Below are 13,246 nucleotides of genomic sequence, written 5' to 3'. Positions count from 1 at the left end.
TTGCCTCCCTTGGTTTGCTCTCATACAGTTGCAGCTGCAGATAGATCTGAGCAGAGCCTCTGAGCATGTGCAGAGTGCTTTTTGCCTCCCTTGGTTTGCTCTCATACAGTTGCAGCTGCAGATAGATCTGAGCAGAGCCTCTGAGCATGTGCAGAGTGCTTTTTGCCTCCCTTGGTTTGCTCTCATACAGTTGCAGCTGCAGATAGATCTGAGCAGAGCCTCTGAGCATGTGCAGAGTGCTTTTTGCCTCCCTTGGTTTGCTCTCATACAGTTGCAGCTGCAGATAGATCTGAGCAGAGCCTCTGAGCATGTGCAGAGTGCTTTTTGCCTCCCTTGGTTTGCCCTCCTCATACAGTTGCAGGTGCAGATAGATCTGAGCAGGGCCTCTGAGTATGCACAGAGTGTTTTTTGCCTTCCTTGGCTTGCCCCCTTCATACAGTTGAAGTTGCAGATAGTTCTGAGCATGTGCAAAGTGCTTTTTGCCTCCCTTGGTTTGCCCTCCTCATACAGTTGAAGCTGCAGATACATCTGAGCAGGGCCTCTGAGCATGTGCAGAGTGCCTTTCATCTTATTCCCACTAAACTACTTTTGCCTTCTCCATAAAAAAAGCACTCTGCATATGCTCAGAGGACCTAAGAGGCAAGGGTCCCAAATTGGAGCTAAAAATGGGTCTCAGCAGGGATTCTGAGCATGCACAGAGTGCTTTGCATCTCCTTCCCAGGAAACCATTTGGGTTTCAGAGTCAGAATATCAACTCAAAGCCTCTAGATGGGTTTGAGCAGGGCCTCTGAGCATGTGCAGAGTGCATTTCATCTCATTTCCATGAAAATAGTTTTGCCTTCCCCATAAAAGCGCTCTGCACATGCTCAGAGGCCCTAAGAGGCAGAAGTTCCAAATTGGAGCTGCAAATGCGTCTGAGCAGGGCTTCTGAGCATGCACAGAGTGCTTTGCATCTCCTTCCCAGGAAACCATTTGGGTTTCAGAGTCAGAATATCAACTCAAAGCCTCTAGATAGGTTTGAGCAGTGCCTCTGAGCATGTGCAGAGTGCATTTCATCTCATTTCCATGAAAATAGTTTTGCCTTCCCCATAAAAGCGCTCTGCACATGCTTAGATGTCCTAAGAGGCAGAAGTTCCAAATTGGAGCTGCAAATGGGTCCGAGCAGGGCTTCTGAGCAGAGTGCTCTTCATCTCATTCTGACAAAACCAGTTAGATTTCAGAGTCAAAATATCAACTCAAAGCCTCTAGATAGGTTTGAGCAGGTCCTCTGAGCATGCACAGAGTGCTTTTCATCTCTCGATGGGTTTGAGCAGGTCCTCTGAGCATGTGCAGAGTGCTTTTCATCTCTAGATGGGTTTGAGCAGGACCTCTGAGCATGTGCAGAGTGCTTTTCATCTCATTTCCCATGCAACCAGAGCTTGCCGTCCCCATAAGCCAGGAATTTAAGGCTGCTAAAGTGAAGCCTGCAGATAGATCTGCAAAGTACCTCTGAGCATGCGCTGAGTGCTTTTCATCCCATTCCCATGAAACCAGCTTTGCCTTCCCTATAAAAAAAGCATTTTGCACATGCTCAGAGGGCCTAAGAGGCAGGAATTCCAAACTGGAGCTGCAGATGAGTTTGAGCAGGATTTCCGAGCATGTGCAGAGTGCTTTTTCATCTCGTTTCCCATGCAACCAGAGCTTGCCGTCCCTATAAACCTGAATTTAAAGCTACAAAACCGAATTCTGCAGATGGATCTGTGCAGCGCCTCTGAACATGTGCAGAGTGATTTAATTCAGGCGCATAGATGCACCACGATAGACTTGAGAGTTGGGAAATACAGTTGGGTTCATCTGGATTCACAAAGGTTGTACTTTGCTGTTTACAAATCCACGTGGCACCAACCACAAAGCACAGAAGTCTATGTTGATATTGGCAAGGAGCGAATGCAGACAGAGGGTTGGGAATCTCTCCTGGCACTGAATTTAGGAATGTGCAACGATGGCCTTTCCCCGTCTGCCTGGAAATGATGCAAAAGTCACTTCCATGATTGCAAAAAGCATCAGAATATGAGCCCGATGGCAAAAAATAAAGTAAATAAAATTGCAATTTTTTTGCAAGACATCTCTCTTGCCCTAAGTTTCCTCCTTCTAATCTTTATAGCATAGTTTTGAATCTTAGGCGAGGGTTCAAAGATGTTGGAACTGAATTACTTCTAAATTACTACTAATTACCGCTCCCTTCCAACTCCAGTGCAATTTATTATTATTATTATTATTATTATTATTATTATTATTATTGCCCTGCTTTATCTCTCCAGAAGGAGAGATATGCATACAAATATGCAAAACAGGATTCAATATAAACAGTATTACAAAATTCACAATTTAAAAACAAAACATATTCAAAGTCTGTTTGCTTTCCCTGCAGCAACCGTTCGGAGAGGAACGCCGCGCTGTTTGCTCAAGCTGCCCTGGAAATGTTTGCAATGTTTGGAAAATACACAAAGGAGGAACGATAAAATGCAAAGTGACGTTCTAAAGAAAGGAAAACTGTCTGGAGTTGGATCTACACTGTCCAATGGATGCGATTTCACGGCACTTTAGTGGCTTTCAATGCTATGAGTCCCTGGGCGTTGCAGTTTTGCAAGGTCTCGAGCCTTGTAAACTACACAATAAGAAGTGTAGGACTTAAGAAGTGTCAAGGGGAAAATGTCCACGCTTTGTTTATACAGGAAAGATTTGTGTGAAACGAATATAATATAATAAAATGATAATTATATTATATTATATTATATTATATTTAATAATATTATATATAATAATATATTTAATATATTATATCTAGAATATATAATATATATATATATATATATATATATATATATATATATATATATATATATATATATAATAGTATATCTAGAATATATATTATAATACGTACATAACTGTGGATGGATGAATGCAAAGCTGGGGTGAAAATTGCTGGAAGAAACATTAACAACCTCAGATATGCAGATGACACCACTCTGATGGCCGAAAGCGAGGAGGAGCTGAGGAGCCTTCTAATCAAGGTGGAAGAAGAAAGCGCAAAAGCCGGGTTGCAGCTAAACGTCAAAAAAACCAAGATGATGGGAACAAGAATGATTGACAACTGGAAAATAGAGGGAGAAACCGTGGAGGCCGTGACAGACTTTGTATTTCTAGGTGCAAAGATGACTGCAGATGCAGACTGTAGCCAGGAAATCAGAAGACGCTTACTTCTTGGGAGGAGAGCAATGTCCAATCTCGATAAAATAGTGAAGAGTAGAGACATCAGACTGGCAACCAAGATCCATTGCCTAGTCCAAGCCATGGTATTCCCTGTAGTCACCTACGGATGTGAGAGCTGGACCTTAGGGAAGGCTGAGCGAAGGAAGATCGATGCTTTTGAGCTGTGGTGTTGGAGGAAAGTGCTGAGAGTGCCTTGGACTGCGAGAAGATCCAACCAGTCCATCCTCCAGGAAATAAAGCCAGACTAAAGCTCACTGGAGGGAAAGATACTAGAGACAAAGTGGAAGTCCTTTGGCCACATCATGAGGAGACAGCAAAGCCTAGAGAAGACAATTATGCTGGGGAAAGTGGAAGGCAAAAGGAAGAGGGGCCGACCAAGGGCAAGATGGATGGATGGCATCCTTGAAGTGACTGGACTGACCTTGAGGGAGCTGGGGGTGGTAACAGCCGACAGGGAGCTCTGGCGTGGGCTGGTCCATGAGGTCACGAAGAGTCGGAGACGACTGAACGAATGAACAACAACAAACATAACTGTACGACATAAGAATGTCAAGGAAAAAATGTCCAAGCTTTGTTTATAAAGGAAATTTTATATGAAATGAATATAATATAATTCTATTACAATATAATATATTAGATTTTTCCTTATTTCTTTCCCCTCCTCCTTTTTCCTTCCTTTCCCTTTTAATTCCTTCTTTACTTCTTACTTTCCCTCCTTCCTTATTCCCTTCCTTCTCCATTATTCCCTTCCTCCTCCTCCTCCTTCTTTCCTTCTTCCTTTCTTCCTTCCCTCCTCTCCTCCTTCCTTCCTTCTTCCCTTTCTTTTTCCTCCTTCCCTTCCTTCCTTCCTTCCTTCCTTCCTTCCTTCCTTCCTTTTCTTCCCTTCTTTTCTTTTTCCCTTCCTTCCTTTTCCCTTCCTTCCTTCCTTCCTTCCTTCCTTCTCTTTCCTTCCTTCTCTTTCCTTCCTTCTTTCTTTCCTTTCCCTCCTTCCTTCCTTTACCTTCCTTCCATCCTTCCTTCCTTTATCTTCCTTCCTTCCCTTCCTCCTTCCTTCCATTCTTCCCTTTCCTCTTTCCTTTCTTTCTTCTTCTCTCCCTTCCTTTCTTCCTTCCCTCCTTCTTTCCTTCCTCCTCCCTTCCTCGCTTCCTTTCCCTTCCTTCCTTCCTTCCTTCCTTCCTTCCTTCCTTCCTTCCTTTTCTTCCCTTTCCCTTCTTTTCCTTCTTTTTCTTCCTTTCCTTCTTTCCCTTTCTTCTTCTTTCCGTCTTCCTTTCTCCTCCTCCTTCCTTCCTCCTCCCCCTCTCCTTCCTCTCTTCCTCTCTCCTTCCTTCCTCCCCTTCCTCCTTCCTTCCTTCCTGTTTACTTTTTTTCCTTCCTTCCTTTTTTCCTTCCTTTTTTCCTTCCTTTTTTCCTTCCTTCCTTCCTTCCTTCCTTCCTTCCTTCCTTCCTTCCTTCCTTCCTTCCTTCCTTCCTTCCTTCCTGGGCATTGAGTCTAAAATCATGTCCAGTTTTCACATATTTTTAAAGGATAGAAATTAAGCTGAACACGGCCCAGCATCACGAATACAATGAAGGAAACATTAGCCTCTGAGCATTCACAGAGTGCATAATGTCACCTCTTACCTCCAGTTGTTTACCTTGCAAAGAAGGAGACGCTTTAGCAAGAAAATGCAGGGAAACCAAGTTAAAGTGGTAACAGAGTGCATTGTGGATCAGGCCTGGGCCAGGTTGGGCCCTCCAGGTGTTTTGGACTACAACTCCCACAATTCCTAACAGCCTATCGGCTGTTAGGAATTGTGGGAGTTGCAGTCCAAAACACCTGGAGGGCCCAACCTGGCCCAGGCCTGATATAGATGCCCCATAAATGATATAGATGTACTCACCTGGAAAGCTAGGCTGTATTGGGTCCTATGGTGCCGGGGAGACGAAATCCGCCCGGCAACCCGACACCCTTTCCAATGTAGAGCCTGACCTTTTGCTTTCCCCACCTGTCAATCATTAAACAGGTATCCCAAGGCCTTTCGGATGGATCCCTTGCATCATCAGGTGCTTCCCAAAAGAGACACAGACCTCCATCTGCTCCTTTACCTTAGAGAGGGATAGATATACCTGTTGCTTTTCCTTACCAGGAATCTCTGCCCAGGTGTGTGGAGCTGTAGAGAGAGATACCTGCACAAAGAGGAACAGGGAGGGGTCAGGTTGGCAGGTAACTCGATGCTCCAACCAACGGATGGAAACCAGGGGGAGAAAATAAACACGCCCAGCCCAGGTGAGAGCCAGGTGAGCCTCGTTTTGGGCTAGGCGAAAGGTAAAAGGCATTGAGCTAAGTCACACCTGCAAACCAGGTATACAGGATCCTGGAGGGAGTCTCTCCAACCAGGAATGCGCTCTTGGCCCTTTCCGGCCTCCCCAAACTTTCCTGATTGCGTCTACACCAATATTATATATCTTTAATATATGTATAATGTATGTATTATAATATGTATATAACTGTAGGACATAAGAAGTGGAAGGAAGGGAAGGATGAAGGAAAAAGAGAAGGAAGGGAGGACGAAAGGAAGGGAGAAAGGGAAGGATGGAAGGAGAGAGAGGAAAGGAGGGAGGAAAGAGGGAAGGAAGGACAGACTAGGGAAGGAAAGAAGAAGGATGAAAAGAGAGAGAGGGAGATAAAGGCTGGAAGGGGAGGAAGGAAGGGAAAGGAGCATGAGAAGAATGGAAGGAGAGAGGGAAGGAGGGAAGAAAGAGGGAAAGAAGGAAGGAAAGACAAGAGGAAAGGAAGGACAAAATGGGGGAAGAATGGAAGAGGGAGAGAGGGAAGGAGGGAGGGAAGGAAGGAAAGATGAAAGGAAAGGAAAGGAAAGGAAAGAAGGATGGAAGCGAGGAAGGGAAGGATTGAAGGAGAAAGAGGGAGAGAGTGAAGGAGGAAGGAAAGAGAGAAGGAAGGAAACATGGAAGGGAAGGAAAGAAGGATGGAAGGGAGGGAGGATTGAAGGAGAAAGAGGGAGAGAGGGAAGGAGGGAGGAAAGAGGGATGGAAGGAACGACAATAGGGAAGGAAAGAAGGATGAAAGGCTGGAAGGGAAGGGAAGGAAGGAAGAAGGAAGGAAGGACAAAAGGAACATGGGAAAATGGAAGGATGGAAGGATGGAAGGAGAGAGGGAAGAAGGGAAAAAAGAGAGAAGGAAGGAAAAACAAAAGGGAAGGAAGGACAAAATGGGGGAAGGAAAGAATGGAAGAAGAAAGAGGGAGAGAGAGAAGGAGAGAGGGAGGAAAGAGGAAAGGAAGGAAGGATGGAAGGGAAAGAGGGAGAGAGGAAAGGAAGGAGGAAAGAGGAAAGGAAGAGGAAAGGAAGGAAGAATGAAAGGAGAAAGAGGGAAAAAGGGAGGAAAGAGGGAAGGAAGGAAAGACAAAAGGGAAGGATGAAAAGTTGGAAGGGAAGGAAGGGAACGAGGAAGGAAAAAGAGAAGGAAGAACAAAAGGGAGGAAGGAAATAATGGAAGGAGAAAGATGGAGAGAGGGAAGGAGAGAGGAAAGGATGAAGGAAGGAAAGACAAAAGTGTAGGAAGGATGGATGGAAGGGAGGAAGGGAAAGATGGAAGTAGAAAGAGGGAGAGAGTGAAAGAGATAGGAAAGAGGCAAGTCAGGAAAGACGAAAGAGAAGGATGAAACGAGAAAGAGGGAGAGATGGAAGGAGGGAGGAAAGTAGGAAGGAAGGTAAGATGAAAGGGAAGGAACGAAGAATGAAAGGAGAAAGAGAGAGCGAAAGAAGGAGGAAAGAGGAAAATTAGGGAAGATGAGAGAGAAGGAAAGAAGGATGAAAGGGTAGAAGGGAAAGATAGAAGGAAGGGAAGGAGGAAGGGAAAAGGGAAGGAAGGATGAAAGGGAGGAAGGGAAGGGTGAAAGGGAGGAAAGTAAGGATGGAAGGAAGGAAGGGTAAAGGAAAGAGAGAAGGAAGGAAAGACAAAAGAGAAGGAAAGACAAAGAGCAAGGGAGGGAGGAAAGAGAGAAGGAGGGAAGGAGAAAAGGGAGAAAGGGAAGGATGGAAGGAGAAAGAGGGAAGGAAGGAGAAAAGAGGGAAGGAAGGAAAGACTAAAGGGTAGGAAGGGAGGAAGGGAAGGATGGAAAGAGAAAAAGAGAAAGAGGCAGGAAAGAGGGAAGTTAGGAAAGACGAGAGAGAAGGAAAGAAGGATGAAAGGGTGGAAGGGAAAGATGGAAAGAAGGGAAGGAGGAAGGGAAAAGGGAAGGAAGGAAGGATGAAAGGGAGGAAGGGAAGGATGGAAGGAAGGGTAAAGGAAAGAGAGAAGGAAGGAAAGACAAAGAGCGAGAGAAGGAGGAAAGAGAGAAGGAAGGAAGGACAAAAGGGAGGAAGGGAAGGATGGAAGGAGAAAAAGAGAAAGAGGAAGGAAAGAGGGAAGTTAGGAAAGGCGAGAGAGAAGGAAAGAAGGATGAAAGGGTGGAAGGGAAAGATGGAAGGAAGGGAAGGAGGAAGGGAAAAGGGAAGGAAGGAAGGATGAAAGGGAGGAAGGGAAGGATGGAAGTAAGGGTAAAGGAAAGAGAGAAGGAAGGAAAGACAAAGGAGAAGGAAAGACAAAGAGCGAGAGAGGGAGGAAAGAGAGAAGGAAGGAAGGACAAAAGGGAGGAAGGGAAGGATGGAAGGAGAAAGAGGGAAGGAAGGAGGAAAGAGGGAAGGAAGGAAAGACAAGATGGACGGAAGGGAAGGAAGGAAGGGATGGAGGAAGGAAAGACAGATGGAAGGAAGGACGAAAGGGTGGAAGCGAAGGATGAATAGAGAAAGAGGGAAGGAGGGAGGAAAGAGGGAAGGAAGGATGAAAGGGAGGAAGGGAAGGAAGGAAGGAAAGAGAAAAGGAAGAAAGGACAAAAGGAAGGAAGGGAAGGATGGAAGAAGAAAGAGTGGAAGAGGGAAGGAAGGAAAGACAAGACGGAAGGGAAGGAAGGGATGGAGGAAGGAAAGACAGAAGGAAGGAAGGATTAAAGGGAGGAAGGGAAGGATGGAAGGAGAAAGAGGGAAGGAGGAAGGAAAGAGGGAAGAAGGACGGACAAAAGTAGCCCTATGAATCATGTTTTCGTGACGAAGTGCCTTTTTCATTACAGTAAAAACTAATTAATATATACCTTGGACTTGCTATTTATGGACAAACCCAAATAAAACGCCTTGCTTCCCATTATTATGACATCTCACTATGCATGTACATTATCCAGGATCCCATAGCATGGAGCTGCAGCAATTAAAGCGGCGCTAAACTGCATTAATGCAACAGTGTAAACACACCATGCATGGCTCAATCCGTGGATGCCGAATCCGTGGATACAGAGGCCCGACTGTACTTTGCTATGCAAGAGAGTACTACACATCCCGGTGTTCTAGCCTTTTCCTGGGAATGAAACCCATGCCATTTCGTTTGTGATAGAAAGTGTTCTTTGTGACCAAGGCAATCACCAACGCCGCTTCCTCCTCCTCCTGCTTTCCTTTGTCTCCAGGGCTTGCTATTTTTGTCTTTTAACACAAACACACTCTGCTCCTCCTTTTCCCAACAGATTTGTGGCTGCTCTTGCATAAATCCTGCACATCTTTACAAGGGAAAAGGGGACTATAATAAAACCACAGCAGAAATCTGTGGATTCATGGGAGGGAATGAAAATGCGCTCTGCACATGCTCAGAGGCCTTGCTCAGGTCCATCTGTAGTCTTCAATTTGGAAGTCCTGCCTCTTTAAATCCAGGTTTATGGGCATAGAGATGAAATGCACTCTGCACATGCTCAGAGGCTTGGCTCAGACCCATCTGCAGACTTCAGTTGAAGACTTCTGCCTCTTTAAATCCAGACTTATGAGGAAGCAAATTGTATTTTCACAAAAGTGTGATGAAAATGCACTCTGCACATGCTCAGAGGCCTTGCTCAGACCCATTTGCAGGGTTTAATTTGGGAGTCCTGCCTCTTTAAATCCACTTATGAGGAAGCAAATTGTATTTTCACAAAAGTGTGATGAAAATGCACTCTGCACATGCCCAGAGACCCTGCTTGGACTCATTTTCAGACTTCAATTTGGAAGTCCTGCCTCTTTAAATCCAGGTTTATGGGTAATGAGATTAAAATGCATTCTGCACATGTTCAGAGACCATGCTCGGACCCATTTTCAACCTTCAGTTTGGAAGTCCTGCCTCTTTAAATCCAGACTTAAGGGAAATCAAATTGTATTTCTATGGAAGTGTGACGAAATGCACTCTGGGCATGCTCAGAGGCCCTGCTTGGACCCTTTTTCAGCCTTCAATTTGGAAGTCCTGCCTCTTTAAATCCAGGTTTATGGGTAAGGAGATGAAAATGCACTCTGCACATGCTCAGAGGCTTGGCTCAGACCCATCTGCAGGGTTCAATTTGGAAGTCCTGCCTCTTTAAATCCAGGTTTATGCGCATAGAGATGGAAATGCACTCTGAACATGCTCAGAGGCTTGGCTCAGACCCATCCGCAGGCTTCAATTTAAGAGTCCTCCCTCTTTAAATCCAGACTTATCGGAAATCAAATTGTATATCTATGGAAGTGTGGTGAAAATGTACTCTGCACATGCTTAGAGGCTTTTCTGGGACCCATTTTCAGCCTTCAGTTTGGAAGTCCTGTCCCTTTAAATCCAGGTTTATGGGTAAGGAGATGAAAATGTACTCTGCACATGCTTAGAGGCTTTTCTGGGACCCATTTTCAGCCTTCAATTTGGAAGTCCTGCCCCTTTAAATGCAGGTTTATGGGGATAGAGATGAAAATGCATCCTTCACATGCTCAGAGGCTTTGCTCAGACCCATCTGCAATCTTCAATTTAAGAGTCCTGCCTCTTTAAATCCAGACGTATTGGAAATCAAATTGTATTTCTATGGAAGTGTGATGAAAATGCACTCTGCACATGCTCAGAGGCCCTGCTGGGACCCATTTTCAGCCTTCAATTTGGAAGTCCTGCCTCTTTAAATCCAGGTTTATGGGTAAAGAGATGAAATTGCACTCTGCACATGCTCAGGGTTTGGCTCAGACCCATCTGCAGGCTTCAATTTAAGAATCCTGCCTCTTTAAATCCACTTATGAAGAAGCAAATTGCATTTTCATAAAAGTGTGATGAAAATGCACTCTGCACATGCTCAGAGGCCCTGCTGGGACCCATTTTCAGCCTTCAATTTGGAAGTCTTGCGTCTTTAAACCCAGGTTTATGGGTATGGAGATGAAAAAGGACTCTGCACATGCTCAGAGACCCTGCTGGGACCCATTTTCAGCCTTCAATAAGGAGGTCCTGTGTCTTTAAATACAGTTTTATGGGTAAGGAGATGAATTGCACTCTGCACATGCTCAGCAGCCTTCCTCAGACCCATCTGCAGACTTCAATTTAAGAGTCCTGCCTCTTTAAATCCAGACTTATGAGGAAGCAAATTGTATTTTCATAGAAGTGTGATGAAAATGCTCTCTGCACATGCCCAGAGACCCTGCTCGGACCGATTTTCAGCTTTCAATTTGGAAGTCCTGCCTCTTTAAATCCAGGTTTACGGGTAATGAGATGACAATGCATTCTGCACATGCTCAGAGGACTTGCTGGGACTCATTTTCAGCCTTCAATTTGGAAGTTCTGCCTCTTTCAATCCAGGTTTATGGGTAAGGAGATGAAAATGCACTCTGCACATGCTCAGAAGCTCTACTGGGACCCATTTTCAGCCTTCAATTTGGAATTCCTGCTTCTTTAAATCCAGACTTAGGGGAAATCAAATTGTATTTCCATGGAAGTGGGATGAAAATGCACTCTGCACATGCTCAGAGGCCTTGCTCAGACCCATCTGCAGGCTTCAGCTTGGAAGTTCTGCTTCTTAAATCCAATTTTAAAGATATTATTATTATTATTATTACTATTATTTGTCCATACCCCTGAAATGCACTCTGCACATGCTCAGAGGCCTTGCTCAGACCCATCTGCAGGCTTCAGCTTGGATGTTCTGCTTCCAATTTTAAGACATTATTATTGAATTATATATTGTGATGGATTTGTGATGGATTTCTTCTCCAAATACATATGAAAACCTGGGAAGCCAAGAAGCAAAATGGGGGTCAAACAAGGACATTGACCTAAACAAGATTGCTGCTCTCCTTCATAATTTTTCCCCTCTCATTCTCTCACTGAAATATTCATTGACCTTTCAGAAATATACTCAAAGCCTCCAAAGAAAATGAGCAGCAAAGGGATGTGAATGTGGCTGTAGGGTAAACTACAACTCCCATTATGGTGAGTCACTCCCCTCAAGCTCCTCCAGTAGGTTGTGTTAGTCATGGCGATTGTGTGTGCCAAGTTTGGTCCAAGTCCATCATTTGTGGAGGTCACCATTTCTGGTTGTGGGTGAACTACAACTCCCAGAAAGGATGGTCAGTTCCCCCCAAACTCCTCCAGTAATTTAATTTCAGCATATCAGGTATGTGTGCCAAGTTTGGTCCAGATCTATCCGTGTTTGGGTTCACAGTGCTCTCTGGATGTAGGTAGGTGAACTACAACTCCCACAAATCAAGGTGAATTTTCTCCAAAGACCTTCAATACTTTTTTTGCTGCTCATGGGAGTTCTGTGTACCAAGTTTGGTTCAATTCCATCTTTGGTGACGTTCAGAGTGAACTATAACTGCAGGTGAACTATAAATCCCAATTTCTAAACTCCATCTTTGGTGGAGTTCAGAGTGCTCACTTACTGCAGATGAACTATAAATCCCAATTTCTAAACTCCATCTTTGGTGGAGTTCAGATTGCTCGATTGCAGGTGAAATATAAATCCAAATTTTTAAACTCCATCTTTGGTGGAATTCAGATTGCTCACTGACTGCAGGTGAACTATAAATCCTAGTTCCTAAACTCCATCTTTGGTGGAGTTCAGATTGCTCATTGATTGCAGGTGAACTATAAATCCCAGTATCAACTCCCAAATGTCCAGACCAATTCCCCTCAAAATCCAAATGCAAATTTAGGCATATTGGGTATGCATACCAAGTTTGGTCCAGATCCATCATTGTTTGAGTCCACAGTGCTCTCTGGATGTAGGTGAACTACAACTCCCAAACTGAAGTTCAATGCCCACCAAAACCTTTCAGTATTTTCTGTTGGTCATGGGAGCTCTGTGTGTGCCAAGTTTGGTCCAATTCCATCTTGGAAAGAGTTCAGAGTGCTCACTGATTGCAGGTGAACTATAAATCCCAGTATCTACAACTCCCAAAATGCCCAAGCCATTTTCCCTTAAAACCCACCAGCATTCAAATTTGGGTAGATCAGGTATGCATGCCAAGTTTGGTCCAGATCCATCATTGTTTGAGTCCACAGTGCTCTCTGGATGTAGGTGAACTACAACTCCCAAACTGAAGTTCAATGCCCATCAAAACCTTTCAGTATTTTCTGTTGGTCATGGGAGCTCTGTGTGCCAAGTTTGGTCTAATCCCATCTTTGGTGGAGTCCAGAATGCTCATTGATTGCAGGTGAACTATAAATCCCAGGATCAACTCCAAAATGTCCAGGCCAATTCCCCTCAAAATCCACCAGCATTCAAATTTAGGCATATTGGGTATGCATGCCAAGTTTGGTCCAGATTCATCATTGTTTGAATCCACAGTGCTCTCTGGATGTAGGTGAACTACAACTCCCAAACTGAAATTCAATGCCCACCAAAATCTTTCAGTATTTTCTGTTGGTCATGGGAGCTCTGTGTGCCAACTTAGGTCCAATTCCATCTTTGGTGGCGCGTGTGTGTGTATATATATATGGAGATGTGTGTGTGTGTGTGTATGTATGTATGGTATATGTTTGGGGTTTTAAAGTCCGTTCTGCTAGGGTTTTTTGTTGTTGATGTTGTTGATGTTGGGTTGTGTTTTTTCCCTGTAATTTTAGGGGTGATGAACACTATTTGGTCTGTTAGGGGTGTCTTTTGTCCAAATTTCGTGTCAATTCGTCCAGTGGTTTCTGAGTTATGTTAATCCCACA

The 13,246-nt window shown here is 44.4% G+C and overlaps 1 protein-coding gene across 1 annotated transcript in view; it reads right to left on the bottom strand.

Moving 5' to 3' along the window:
• The window catches only part of LOC137094875 (nesprin-2-like), a 43,410-nt gene extending 37,871 nt beyond the window's left edge, over positions 1-5,539 (bottom strand). The window contains exon 1 of the mRNA XM_067460794.1: positions 5,136-5,539. The gene's annotated coding sequence lies outside the window, so the exon portion shown is untranslated. The remainder of the gene's footprint in view (positions 1-5,135) is intronic.
• Positions 5,540-13,246: the final 7,707 nt, after the last annotated feature.

Source organism: Anolis sagrei, chromosome X (genome assembly GCF_037176765.1).
Source record: "Anolis sagrei isolate rAnoSag1 chromosome X, rAnoSag1.mat, whole genome shotgun sequence".
In the NCBI taxonomy this organism is placed as follows: Eukaryota; Metazoa; Chordata; class Lepidosauria; order Squamata; family Dactyloidae; genus Anolis; species Anolis sagrei.
Note: the sequence above shows the minus strand (reverse complement) of the source record. Positions and strands in the feature narration are given on the sequence as shown.